Source organism: Lolium rigidum, chromosome 4 (genome assembly GCF_022539505.1).
Source record: "Lolium rigidum isolate FL_2022 chromosome 4, APGP_CSIRO_Lrig_0.1, whole genome shotgun sequence".
In the NCBI taxonomy this organism is placed as follows: domain Eukaryota; kingdom Viridiplantae; phylum Streptophyta; class Magnoliopsida; order Poales; family Poaceae; genus Lolium; species Lolium rigidum.
Genome location: NC_061511.1, coordinates 115,198,896 through 115,212,138, shown reverse-complemented (window position 1 = coordinate 115,212,138; position 13,243 = coordinate 115,198,896).

Sequence of the window (13,243 nt, the reverse complement as noted above, 5' to 3'; positions counted from 1 at the left end):
CTAGATTGTCCACTTAGATCTGCCCTTCTCCTGCCGGATGCGAAGCTGCCTCCTTTCTCCCGTTCAACTCAGTCGTCTCGTTTTTCTATTTCTCGGGCAGTTCGTGCGAGCCTATATTGATAAGCTTGCGGTTCTTGAGCTGTAGCTGTTGTCGTCATTGGCTCCGAACCATCTAGGGCTTTTGCCGCTCTATCCCAGTGCTGCTTGTGGAAGTTGAACTCGACACGTGGTGTGGGCCCGACATATTTAGTGCCCATACCTCTTCTTAGATCTGAGGGATCGACAAAAGGATTACCCAAATCGTCGAAAGCCTCTGATGTTTCCTCTTGATTGTCGATAGCATAAATCTGATGATATTTTGTACTCCGATCTATGTTGGGTTTGGTGACATCATTGTTGAGATTGATGAAGACCTTGCCCATCGTGACAGATTTGTCGATGAAGTCGTAATCGTCGACATCGCTTGAGCCATCGCTTATATATGAGTCCGCAGATGACTCAAACGATGTGTTGCTGAAGATCTTGGCGAGTTTCTCTCTTGCTCGATGCCGACGTAACGTGTTGCCGAAGTTTCTTCTTCGACTCGGTTGACGATGCATAGCTTGAAAAATCGGAATCGACCGCCGACGATCCCGACGAAATCGGAATTTCGACACGATACGATCCTTCCTTCTCGACGCGAAAGTGAAACCTTCCGAACGTCATCTCCATGGGCTCCGCCAGATACGCATATGCATCCAAACGGGAGGGTGGGTGAGGAACAAAATCAACAAGACCAGCGAGCGATCTGTTTACCTCGATCCATAGTGTTGCTTCCGGTTGACGATGTCGAAGATCTTGAACGTGCCATCGAGATCAGATCCTTACGCCTCTAATTCCCACGGACGGCGCCAATTGACAAGGGATTAACTTGTCAATGCCTATGGATTGTAGGCTAGGGTTTAGTTAGAAGTAGAGGGCAAGTAGATCTCGAAGGTTTCAGCCGAAAAGTGCTCGACGATTATGAAAACTAGGGTTTGCAGACAATGATTCGATGATCTCCTCGTCCCTCGACTCCCCCTTTATATAAGAGGTGGAGCCGAGGGTTTCGTTTTGTACAAGTTACAGAGTCCGGAACGGTTTCTAACTCATCCCGCCAGATTACAAACAACACTTCCTATTACAATTCTACTTTCCTTAATATATCTTGGGCTCTCGAACCTTCTTATTCTTCGGGTAATGGGCCTTCGTTAAACCCCGGGTACTATCTTTGGCAGGCCCATTTGGGATGCCTATGTCAACGAGGGCCCCACACCATAGGGCGGCGCGGGCCCCACCCAGGCCGCGCGGCCCTGTGGTGTCGGCGCCTCATCGCCCCACCTCGTATCCTCTTTGGTCTTCTGGAAGCTCCATGGAAAAATAAGACCCTGGGCGTTGATTTCGTCCAATTCCGAGAATATTTCCTTTGTAGGATTTCTGAAACCAAAAACAGCAGAAAACAGCAACTGGCTCTTCGGCATCTCGTTAATAGGTTAGTGCCGGAAAATGCATATAAATGATGTAAAGTATGTATAAAACATGTGAGTATTGTCATAAAAGTAGCATGGAACATAAGAAATTATGGATACGTTTGAGACGTATCAAGCATCCCCAAGCTTAGTTCCTACTCGCCCTCGAGTAGGTAAACGATAACAAGGATAATTTCTGAAGTGACATGCTATCATAATCTTGATCAATACTATTGTAAAGCATATGAAGTGAATGAAGTGATTCGAAGCAATGGTAAAGACAATGATTAAACAACTGAATCATATAGCAAAGACTTTTCATGAATAGTACTTTCAAGACAAGCATCGGTGAGACTTGCATAGGAGTTAACTCATAAAGCAATAAATTCTTAGTAGAAAGTTTTGAAGCAACACAAAGGAAGATATAAGTTTCAGCGGTTGCTTTCAACTTCAACATGTATATCTCATGGATAATTGTCAACAGAAAGTAATATGATGAATGCAAATAAGCAAGTATGTAGGAATCAAATGCACACAGTTGACACAAGTGTTTGCTTCTAAGATAGAAAGAAGTAGGTAAACTGACTTAACATAAAGTAGAAGAATGGCCCTTCACAGAGGGAAGCATGGATTACTATTTTTGTGCTAGAGCTTTTATTTTGAAAACATAGAAACAATTTTGTCAACGGTAGTAATAATTCATATGTGTTATGCATAATACATCTTATAAGTTGCAAGTCTCATGCATAGAATACCAATAGTGCCCGCACCTTGTCCTAATTAGCTTGGATTAACACGGATTATCATTGCATACATATGTTTCAACCAAGTGTAACAAAGGGGTACCTCTATGCCGCCTGTACAAAGGTCCAAGGAGATAAATCGCATTTGATTTCTCGTTTTTAATAGATCTCAACCATGGACATCCATACCGGGACAACATAGAAAACAGATAATGGACTCCTCTTTTAATGCGTAAGGATTCAGCAACAGATAAAATTCTCATAAGAGATTGAGGATTAGTGTCCAAACTGAAACTTCCACCATGATTCATGGCTTTAGTTGGCGGCCCAATGTTCTTCTCTAACAATATGCATACTCAAACCATTTGATCATGAAAATTGCCCTTACTCCAGACAAGACGAACATGCATAGCAACTCACATGATATCCAACAAAGGTGTAATAGTTGATGGCGTCCCCAGAAACATGGTTACCGCTCAACAAGCAACTTATAAGAAATAAGATACATAGCAACATATTCAATATCACAATAGTTTTTAAGGCTATTTTCCCATGAGCTATGTATTGCAAAGACAAGGAATGAAATTTTAAAGGTAGCACTCAAGTAATTTACTTTGGAATGGCAGAGAAATACCACATAGTAGGTAGGTATGGTGGACACAAATGGCATAGGTTTTGGCTCAAGGATTTGGATGCACGAGAAGTATTTCCTCTCAGTACAAGGCTTTGGCTAGCAAGGTTGTGAAGCAAACACAAGTATGAACCGGTACAGCAAAACTTACATAAGAACATATTGCAAGCATTATAAGACTCTACACTGTCTTCCTTGTTGTTCAAACACTTCACCAGAAAATATCTAGACCTTAGAGAGACCAATCATGCAAACCAAATTTCAACAAGCTCTACGGTAGTTCTTCATTAATAGGTGCAAAGTACATGATGCAAGAGCTTAAACATGATCTATTTGAGCACAACAATTGCCAAGTATCAAATTATTCAAGACAATATACCAATTACCACATGAAGCATTTTCTGTTTCCGACCATATAACAATGAACGAAGCAGTTTCAACCTTCGCCATGAACATTAAAATTAAAGCTAAGAACACCAGTGTTCATATGAACGAGCGGAGCGTGTCTTTCTCCAACACAAAGAATGCTAGGATCCGAGTTTATTCAAACAAAAACAAAAATAAAAGCAAACAGACGCTCCAAGTAAAGCACATAACATGTGACTGAATAAAAATATAGTTTCACTAGAGGTGACCTGATAAGTTGTCGATGAAGAAGGGGATGCCTTGGGCATCCCCAAGCTTAGATGCTTGAGTCTTCTTGAAATATGCAGGGATGAACCACGGGGGCATCCCCAAGCTTAGGCTCTTCACTCTTCTTGATCACATTATATCATCCTCCTCTCTTGATCCTTGAAAACTTCCTCCACACCAAACTCAAAACAAACTCATTAGAGAGTTAGTGCATAATCAAAAATTCACATATTCAGAGGTGACATAATCATTCTTAACACTTCTGGACATTGCACAAAGCTACTGAAAGTTAATGGAACAAAGAAATCCATGCAACATAGCAAAAGAGGCAATGCGAGATAAAAGGCAGAATCTGTCAAAACAGAACAGTCCGTAAAGACGAATTTTTCAGAGGCACTTAACAGGCTCAGATGAAAAAGCTCAAAACTAATGAAAGTTGCGTACATATCTGAGGATCACGCACGTAAATTGGCATATTTTTTTGATTTTTCTACAGAGAGATCTACGCAAATTCGTGACAGGTAGAAATCTGTTTCTGCGCAGCAATCCAAATCTAGCATCAACTTAACTATTAGAGACTTTACTTGGCACAACAATGCAATAAAGTAAAGATAAGGAGAGGTTGCTACAGTAGTAACAACTTCCAAGACTCAACAAAACAGTAATAAAAACATACATGGGTTATCTCCCAAGAAGTGCTTTTCTTTAACGCCTTTCGCCTAGGCGCAGAAAGTGTGAATCAAGTATTATCGAGAGATGAAGCATCAACATCATAATTTGTTCTAATAATAGAATCAAAAGGTAACTTCTTTATCTTTCTAGGGAAGTGTTCCATACCTTTCTTGAGAGGAAATTGATACTTAATATTCCCTTCCTTGATATCAATAATAGCACCAACAGTTCGAAGAAAAGGTCTTCCCAAAATAATGGGACAAGATGCATTGCATTCACTATCCAAGACAACAAAATCAACGGGGACAAGGTTATTGTTAAACGTAATGTGTACATTATCAATCCTCCCCAAAGGTTTCTTTATAGAATGATCAGCAAGATTAACATCCAAATAACAATTTTTCAATGGTGGCAAGTCAAGCATATTATAGATTTTCTTAGGCATAACAGAAATACTTGCACCAAGATCACATAAAGCATTACAATCAAAATCATTGACCTTCATCTTAATGATGGGCTCCCAACCATCTTCCAACTTCCTAGGAATAGAAGTTTCAAGTTTTAATTTATCTTCTCTAGCTTTAATGAGAGCATTTGTAATATGTTTTGTAAAGGCTAAATTTATAGCACTAGCATTAGGACTTCTAGCAAGTTTTTGTAAGAACTTTATAACTTCAAAGATATGACAATCATCAAAATCTAAACCATTATGATCTACAGCAATGGGATCATTGTCCCCAATATTTTGAAAAATTTCAGCAGTTTTATCACAAACAGTTTCAGCAGTTTTAGCAGTTTCAGGCAGTTTTGCACGCTTTGCATTAGGAGTAGAAACATTGCCAACACCAATTATTTTACCATTGATAGTAGGAGGTGTAGCAAAATGTGAGGCATCAACATTACTAGTGGTGGTAATAGTCCAAACTTTAGCTACATTATCTTTAGCAAGTTTTTCTTCTTTTTCTTCTCTTTCCCACCTAGCATGCAATTCAGCCATCAATCTAATATTTTCATTAATACGAACTTGGATAGCGTTTGTGTAGCAAATGACTTAATATCTTTAGTTTCATTAGGCATAACTTTCAATTTTAAAAGATCAACATCAGCAGCAAGACTATCAACCTTAGAAGCAAGAATATCAATTTTACCAAGCTTTTCTTCAACAGATTTGTTAAAAGCAGTTTGTGTACTAATAAATTCTTTAAGCATGGCTTCAAGACCAGAGGGTACACTTCTATTATTGTTGTAAGAATTACCATAAGAATTACCATAACCATTACCATTATTAGAAGGATATGGCCTATAGTTGTTACCAGAATTATTCCTATAAGCATTGTTGTTGAAATTATTATTTTTAATGAAGTTCACATCAACATTCTCTTCTTGAGCAACCAATGAAGCTAAAGGAAAATTATTAGGATCAACATTAGATCTACCATTCACAAGCATAGACATAATCACATCAATCTTATCACTCAAGGAGGAGGTTTCTTCAACAGAATTTACCTTCTTACCTTGTGGAGTCCTTTCCGTGTGCCATTCAGAGTAATTTATCATCATATCATCAAGAAGCTTTGTTGCGGCGCCTAAGGTGATGGACATAAAAGTACCTCCAGCAGCTGAATCCAATAGGTTCCGCGAAGAAAAATTCAGTCCTGCATAAAAGGTTTGGATGATCATCCAAGTAGTTAGTCCATGGGTAGGGCAATTCTTTACCAAAGATTTAATTCTTTCCCATGCTTGAGCAACATGTTCATTATCCAATTGCTTAAAATTCATTATGCTACTTCTCAAAGATATAATTTTAGCAGGAGGATAATATCTACCAATGAAAGCATCTTTACATTTAGTCCATGAATCAATACTATTCTTAGGCAAAGATAGCAACCAATCTTTAGCTCTTCCTCTTAATGAGAAAGGAAACAATTTCAGTTTTATAATATCTCCATCTACATCCTTATACTTTTGCATTTCACAAAGTTCAACAAAATTATTAAGATGGGAAGCAGCATCATCAGAACTAACACCAGAAAATTGCTCTCTCATAACAAGATTTAGTAAAGCAGGTTTAATTTCATAGAATTCTGCTGTAGTAGCAGGTGGCGCAATAGGAGTGCATATAAAATCATTATTATTGGTGCTAGTGAAGTCACACAACTTAGTGTTTTCAGTAGTATTCATTTTAACGGTAATAAAAATAAACTAAGCAAAACAGAATTAAATAAAGTAAAGCTAGTAACTAATTTTTTTGTGTTTTTGATATAGGAAGTAAACAAGACAGTAAATAAAGTAATGCAAGTAACTAATTTTTTTGTGTTTTTAATATAAAGAAGCAAACAAAAAGAAAGTAAAGTAAAGTAAAGCAAGACAATAACAAAGTAAAGTGATTGGATGTGAGAGACTCCCCTTGCAGCGTGTCTTGATCTCCCCGGCAACGGCGCCAGAAAAAGAGCTTGATAACGCGTGAAGCACACGTCCGTTGGGAACCCCAAGAGGAAGGTGTGATTCGTACAGCAGCAAGTTTTCCCTCAGTAAGAAACCAAGGTTATCGAACCAGTAGGAGATGAAGGCCACGTGAAGGTTGTTGGCGGAGGAGTGTAGTGCGGCGCAACACCAGGGATTCCGGCGCCAACGTGGAACCTGCACAACACAATCACAGTACTTTGCCCCAACTTAACAGTGAGGTTGTCAATCTCACCGGCTTGCTGAAAACAAAGGATTAAACGTATGGTGTGGAGAATGATGTTTGCTTGTAGAAAACAACAGAGAACAGAGATTGCATAGATTGTATTTCAGATGTAAAAGAATGGACCGGGGTCCACAGTTCACTAGTGGTGTCTCTCCGATAAGAAATAGCATGTTGGGTGAACAAATTACAGTTGGGCAATTGACAAATAGAGATGCATACATATCATGATAATTACTATGAGATTTAACCAGGGCATTACGACAAAGCATTGATGTTTTATCCCTAGTGGCAACAGCACATCCACAACCTTAGAACTTTCTGTCACTGTCCCAGATTCAATGGAGGCATGAACCCACTATCGAGCATAAATACTCCCTCTTGGAGTCACAAGTATCAACTTGGCCGAGCCTCTACTAGCAACGGAGAGCATGCAAGAACATAAACAACATATATATGATAGATTGATAATCAACTTGACATAGTATTCAATATTCATCGGATCCCAACAAACACAACATGTAGCATTACAAATAGATGATCTTGATCATGATAGGCAGCTCACAAGATCTAACATGATAGCACAATGAGGAGAAGACAACCATCTAGCTACTGATATGGACCCATAGTCCAAGGATGAACTACTCACGCATCAGTCCGGAGGCGGGCATGATGATGTAGAGCCCTCCGGTGATGATTCCCCTCTCCGGCAGGGTGCCGGAGGCGATCTCCTGAATCCACCGAGATGGGATTGGCGGCGGCGGTGTCTCTGGAAGTATTTCCATATCGTGGCTCTCGGTAATAGGATTTTCGCGACGGAGAGTTTAAGTAGGCGGAAGGGCAGGGTCGGTGGAGGCATGAGGGCCCCACACCATAGGGCGGCGCGGGCCCCACCCAGGCCGCGCGGCCCTGTGGTGTCGGCGCCTTGTCGCCCCACCTCGTATCCTCTTCGGTCTTCTGGAAGCTCCGTGGAAAAATAAGACCCTGGGCGTTGATTTCGTCCAATTCCGAGAATATTTCCTTTGTAGGATTTCTGAATTCAAAAACGGCAGAAAACAGCAACTGGCTCTTCGGCATCTCGTTAATAGGTTATTGCCGGAAAATGCATATAAATGATGTAAAGTATGTATAAAACATGTGAGTATTGTAATAAAAGTAGCACGGAACATAAGAAATTATGGATACGTTTGAGACGTATCAAAGGCGGAGTCCCAGAGGGACTCCACTAACTAGGCCGGCCAACCCTAAGGGGGAGGAGTCCCAGGTGGACTCCACCTAAGGTGGCCGGCCACCCCACCTAAAGGAAAGGTGGGAGTCCCACCTTGAGTAGGACTCCCCCCTTGAGTAGGTTTCCCACTTTTGGGAGGTTTTGTTGTTGGGGTCTTATTCGAAGACTTGGACTACAACTCTTGGGGATTTCCACCTATATAATGAGGAGCCAAGGGGAGGGGCCGGCCACACCAAGCCCTCCTAGGACGCAGCCCCCAAGTGGCCGGCGCCCTAGACCCTCCCTCTCCCCAAACCCTAGCGCCCCTCCTCCACATATCTCTCCCACAGCGCATAGGCGAAGCCCTGCCGGACAACTCCACCACCACCGTCACCACGCCATCGTGCTGCCGGGATTCCGAGGAGGATCTACTACTTCCGCTGCCCGCTGGAACGGGGAGGAGGACGTCGTCTTCATCAACACCGTACGTGTGACCGAGTACGGAGGTGCTTCACGATTGTGGCATCGTCAAGATCTTCTACGCGCTTTTGCAAGCGGCAAGTGATCACTACATCCACCCCGAGATCTAATCTCGTTAAGCTTTGCGATCTTCGAGGGTTAGTCTCTTCATCTCCTCGTTGCTACCGTCTACTATATTAGATCTTGGCTTGTGTTGTTCATTCTTGCGGTAGGAATTTTTTTGTTTTCTACGCTACGAATCCCATCAGACGTTAGCAAGGTTACCCTTCCGGCTTGGCCTGTGCAGGGTATGGATGCCACTGGTTATCTTCAGGACTCTTAGTCCTATTTGTATCTTGTCCATACTCGGACGTATTCGATCTTGTATGAGTTGGATCTTTGTATTGTATATTTGTATTCTTGACTCGTTGGAGTCGTTGTTGTAATATATGTATCTTGTGGGCTCTATTGTAATCCTGTTGTAATGTTACCGCTCGTGTTAATTCCTCTGGCATCACGTGTGTGATTTGTCGCGCACGTCGTGTCGGAGGGCGTCTCTGAATCGATATCGTGCGGATTTCGGCGGATCGCTGGAATCCTCATGGTACCGGTTTCGGGGCGTCATAGGTTCCACTCAACGTTGCGCATAAATTCTCCTTCATCAACTCCGCGCTCAGCAAAGACTTTTTCTGGCGCCGTTGCAAATCTTTTACTTTGTTATTGTTTGCTTGCATACATTATTTTTATCTTGTTGGCGTTTTATATCGAAAATCCCAAAAAAATTAGTATAGTTTCTATTTGTGTTGTTTACTTTACTTTGCAAAATGAATGTCCCTGAAGTTGAGGTTTGTACTTTTAAGCAACAAGGGGGTGAAAATTTGAAAGATGCTTGGTATAGAATATGTGATGCTCATCATAGATGTACTAAGAAATATTCTACTACGATTCTTCTTAGGAATTTCTATGCTGGTATTTCTACTTGGAATAGATATGTTCTAGATACTCTTATTGGTGGTAATTTCCTAGGTGCTCCCGCTTTGGAAGCCTATGTTTTAATTGAAAGTTTAGTAGGAAGTCCTCCAATTAATGTTGCTAAAACTGAGATCACTTTAGAAGAGGTGGTAAAAGACTTCTTTAGAGAAAAGTTTGCCCAATTTACTTTTTGATGATATCCATACTACTGAGTTGATAGGAGGAATCAATAAAAAAATTGTTGTTTTGGAGGGTAGTATTGCAAATGATTATATAACTATTAGAATTGGTAAACTTGAAGAAGCTATGGAAACTTTGAGTTCAACTTTTTCCTCTCTTGGTTTCAAAAACGAGAGCTTGGGGATGCCCCCTGAACCCCCCAAGAAATATCCAAGAAGTACAAGCGTCAAAGCTTGGGGATGCCCAAGGCATCCCCTCTTCATCAACAAAAAGCACCAGGTCATTTTTCAACACGCTATATTTTTATTCCTTCATGTGATATGTGTTATCCTTGGAGCGTCTTTACTTTTTGCTGTGTGTTTACTTTCAATAAAGTTGGATCCCATCATTCATGTTTACTTTGGAGTGAGACACGCTCCACCGCTTTGCATATTTACTTTGGAGTGAGACACGCTCCGCTGTTTTGCAAGTTTATTTTGGAGTGAGACCCGCTCCACTGTTATGCATTTTGCGTTGGAGAGAGACACGCTCCACTTTTACATTTATTTGAGTTTCAATAGCTCTCTGGACATTTACTTGTTTTTCATATATGAGAGTTGTTTGGTTACATTTGGTTGGCGTTGGAAGCATGAAAAAAGTTTTATGTGTATGTGATGCAGATGGAATCATTTTTAGAATGTGGCATAGTTATTTTTGCATATCTTGCTAGATGTTATTCTCATGATGAGCTTGTTAATTATGTTTTCATTATGATTAGTCTCAAATACTGAGAGTGTTTAGTGTGCCATTGAAGGTTTCATGCATTGTTTTTAGCATACAATAGAAAAGCATAATATTGTGGTATATATTCTCCTGCGAATGTTTTTATTTGGGTCGACTTGGCACATGTTTTGCAACATGTCATGACTACATTCCAGTAAATTCTTGCCTCTATGATCATTTAGTTTGCAACTTGTGTATCACTTTATGGTTTGATTAATATATTTTGTCGCTGTGCATGATTATGGCCATTATGCTCTCTTAGTTGGTCGCACCCGGTCTTTTTCTAGCCTCCATTTGTGTGAGTATTTTATTCATGCATCCAACCACCAAAAACCAAATATGCCAAAGTTTCCACCATATCTATCTATATGTGGTATTTCATTGTCATTCCATAGTAGTTTGCTCATGTGCTACCTTTAAATTTCAAAGTATTATATTTTTGTTGCTCATGGGAAAGTAGTCAAAAATGACTATTGTGCCTAGCGTGTGTTCCTTGTGTAACCGTAGCTCTTTTAAGTTGCTTGTTGTGTGATAACCATTGAAATATGGGGACACCTCAGCGTGCTTTGCCGCTGAATATCATGTGGGTTGCTATGCATGTTCATCTTGTCTGAAATGAAGGAGATTATCCATGCAAAATAGTTTGAGTATAAATTTTTGTTAGAGAAGAACATTGGGCCGCTAACCGAAGCCATGTATCATGGTGGAAGTTTCAGTTGGATAAATCCTCAATCTCTTATGAGAAAGCTTCTAGCAATAAAAAATAATAGGAGTCCATTTATCTGTTGCTTGTGTCGTCCCGGTATGGATGTCCAGAGTTGAAGATGCTTTAAAAATAAGAAATCAAAAGCAATGCATCTCCTAGGACCTTTGTACAGGAGGCACGGGGGTACCCCTTTGTGATACTCGGTTAAAACAACTTGTATGTGATGAGAGCTAATGGTGATCCGAGGTGAGTAGGACGAAGTGTGAGCACTAGTAGAAATTATGCATGAGGCTTGCGATTTAGAAGTACACTTTTGCACAACCCATATGCTTTGTACTTACCGTTGACATCCACCACCTCTCAAAAGTGCATTTTATACTCTTTTTGTTTCAATAAAAAGCTCTAGCACATGAGTGATCTTACTTGCCTCTCAAAGAGAGACCTTCTTTTACTTTTATGTTGAGTCTCCACTTTCTAGTTTATGCACCACTTATGAGAGCATAGTTGTCATTCTTAGTTTTATGTGCATGGTCCCAAGATTGTATTGATTGATTCATAATTATGATATTGCTTGTTCAAACTTTTTGTTTCTAGTCATCCTTATAATCTTTTAAAGGTGTCCAAGCATTTATGTTTTGCTTCCACTTATGGGACAAGCTGAGTACCACTTTATTATGTATCTATGCTATGCTCTTGACGGTCACTTTGTTTTCCATGCATGTTATACATTTTCTTTTGTTTGATTACTATTCATGTTTTAGCATGGTTATTAAGTTTCATTGCTTGATTATATCTATCATGCTTATGTTAGGATTCTATGATTCCAGCTATGTTTGCTTTTACACTTTGATTGATCAAAGTAGTGTGACAGCATGTCACCTCAAAAATTATTTGTTTGTTATCACTTACCTACTCGAGGACGAGCAGGAGTTACGCTTGGGGATGTTGATACGTCCCAAACGTATCTATAATTTTTGATGCTCCATGCTTGTTTTGTTACAATTCTTATATGTTTTATGTGCACTTTTCCACACTTTTTAGCATTTTCTAGGACTAACCTATTAACGCAGTGCCGCAGTGCCAGTTCCTGTTTTCTGCTGTTTTTGTGTTTCAGAAAAGTTGTACATGAAAGTTTCTCGGAATTGGACGAAACAAAATCCCAGAGTCATATTTTTCTGGGACGAAGACGGAGCCAAAAGGACACGCGCAGGAGAGCTGCCACGTGGCAGTACACATGGCAGGCGCGGCCCCACCCTTGGTCGCGCCTGGCCCATGTACTGGCGCCTCATCGCCTCGTTTGCTCCGCCCTTCCGCCTATTTATTCCTCGTATCGGGAAAACCCCAGGGAAGAGAGCCTCCATCCACGAAAAGTTCCGACGCCGCCGTCAACCGAAACCCTAGTTCGGGAGGGTTCTAAAGTCCATCCCGGCACCCTGCCGGAGAGGGAAATCACCGCCGGAGGCCTCTACATCGCCATGTCTTCATCCGAGGTGATGCGTGAGTAGTCCTCCATGGGACCATGGGTCCATAGCAGTAGCTACATGGTTGTCCTCTCCTTGTTGTGCTTCATGTATAGATCTTGTGAGCTGCCTAACATGATCAAGATCATCTATTTGTAATTGCTACATGTTGGTTTGATGTGGATCCGATTTATAGAGATATTTCTTTGGTTGGGATTATGGAATATGTTATTATGATCTTGCATGCTCTCCATTTCTAGTAGATGCTCTGGCCAAGTAGATGCTAGCGACTCCAAGAGGGAGTATTTATGCTCGATAGTGGGTTCATGCCTCTATTTAACCATGGGAAGTGACCTTGTTCTCTACGGTTGTAGATGTGTTGTTGCTACTAGGGAGAAAACGGCGGTGTTCTATTCAAGGGTAGTTTCATCGTTTACTTTACACACATTGCTTAAAGCGATAGTCCGTTGCTTGCAACTTAATACTGGAGGGTGTCACGGATGCAATCTTGAAGGTGGATTATTAGTCATAGATGCAGTTGGATTACGGTCTATGTATATTGTTGTAATGCCCGCATACTTTCATAGCATGTATTCTGCACCAACCATTAGCGTAGAATCTCTGTTTGTCAATTGCCCATCTGTA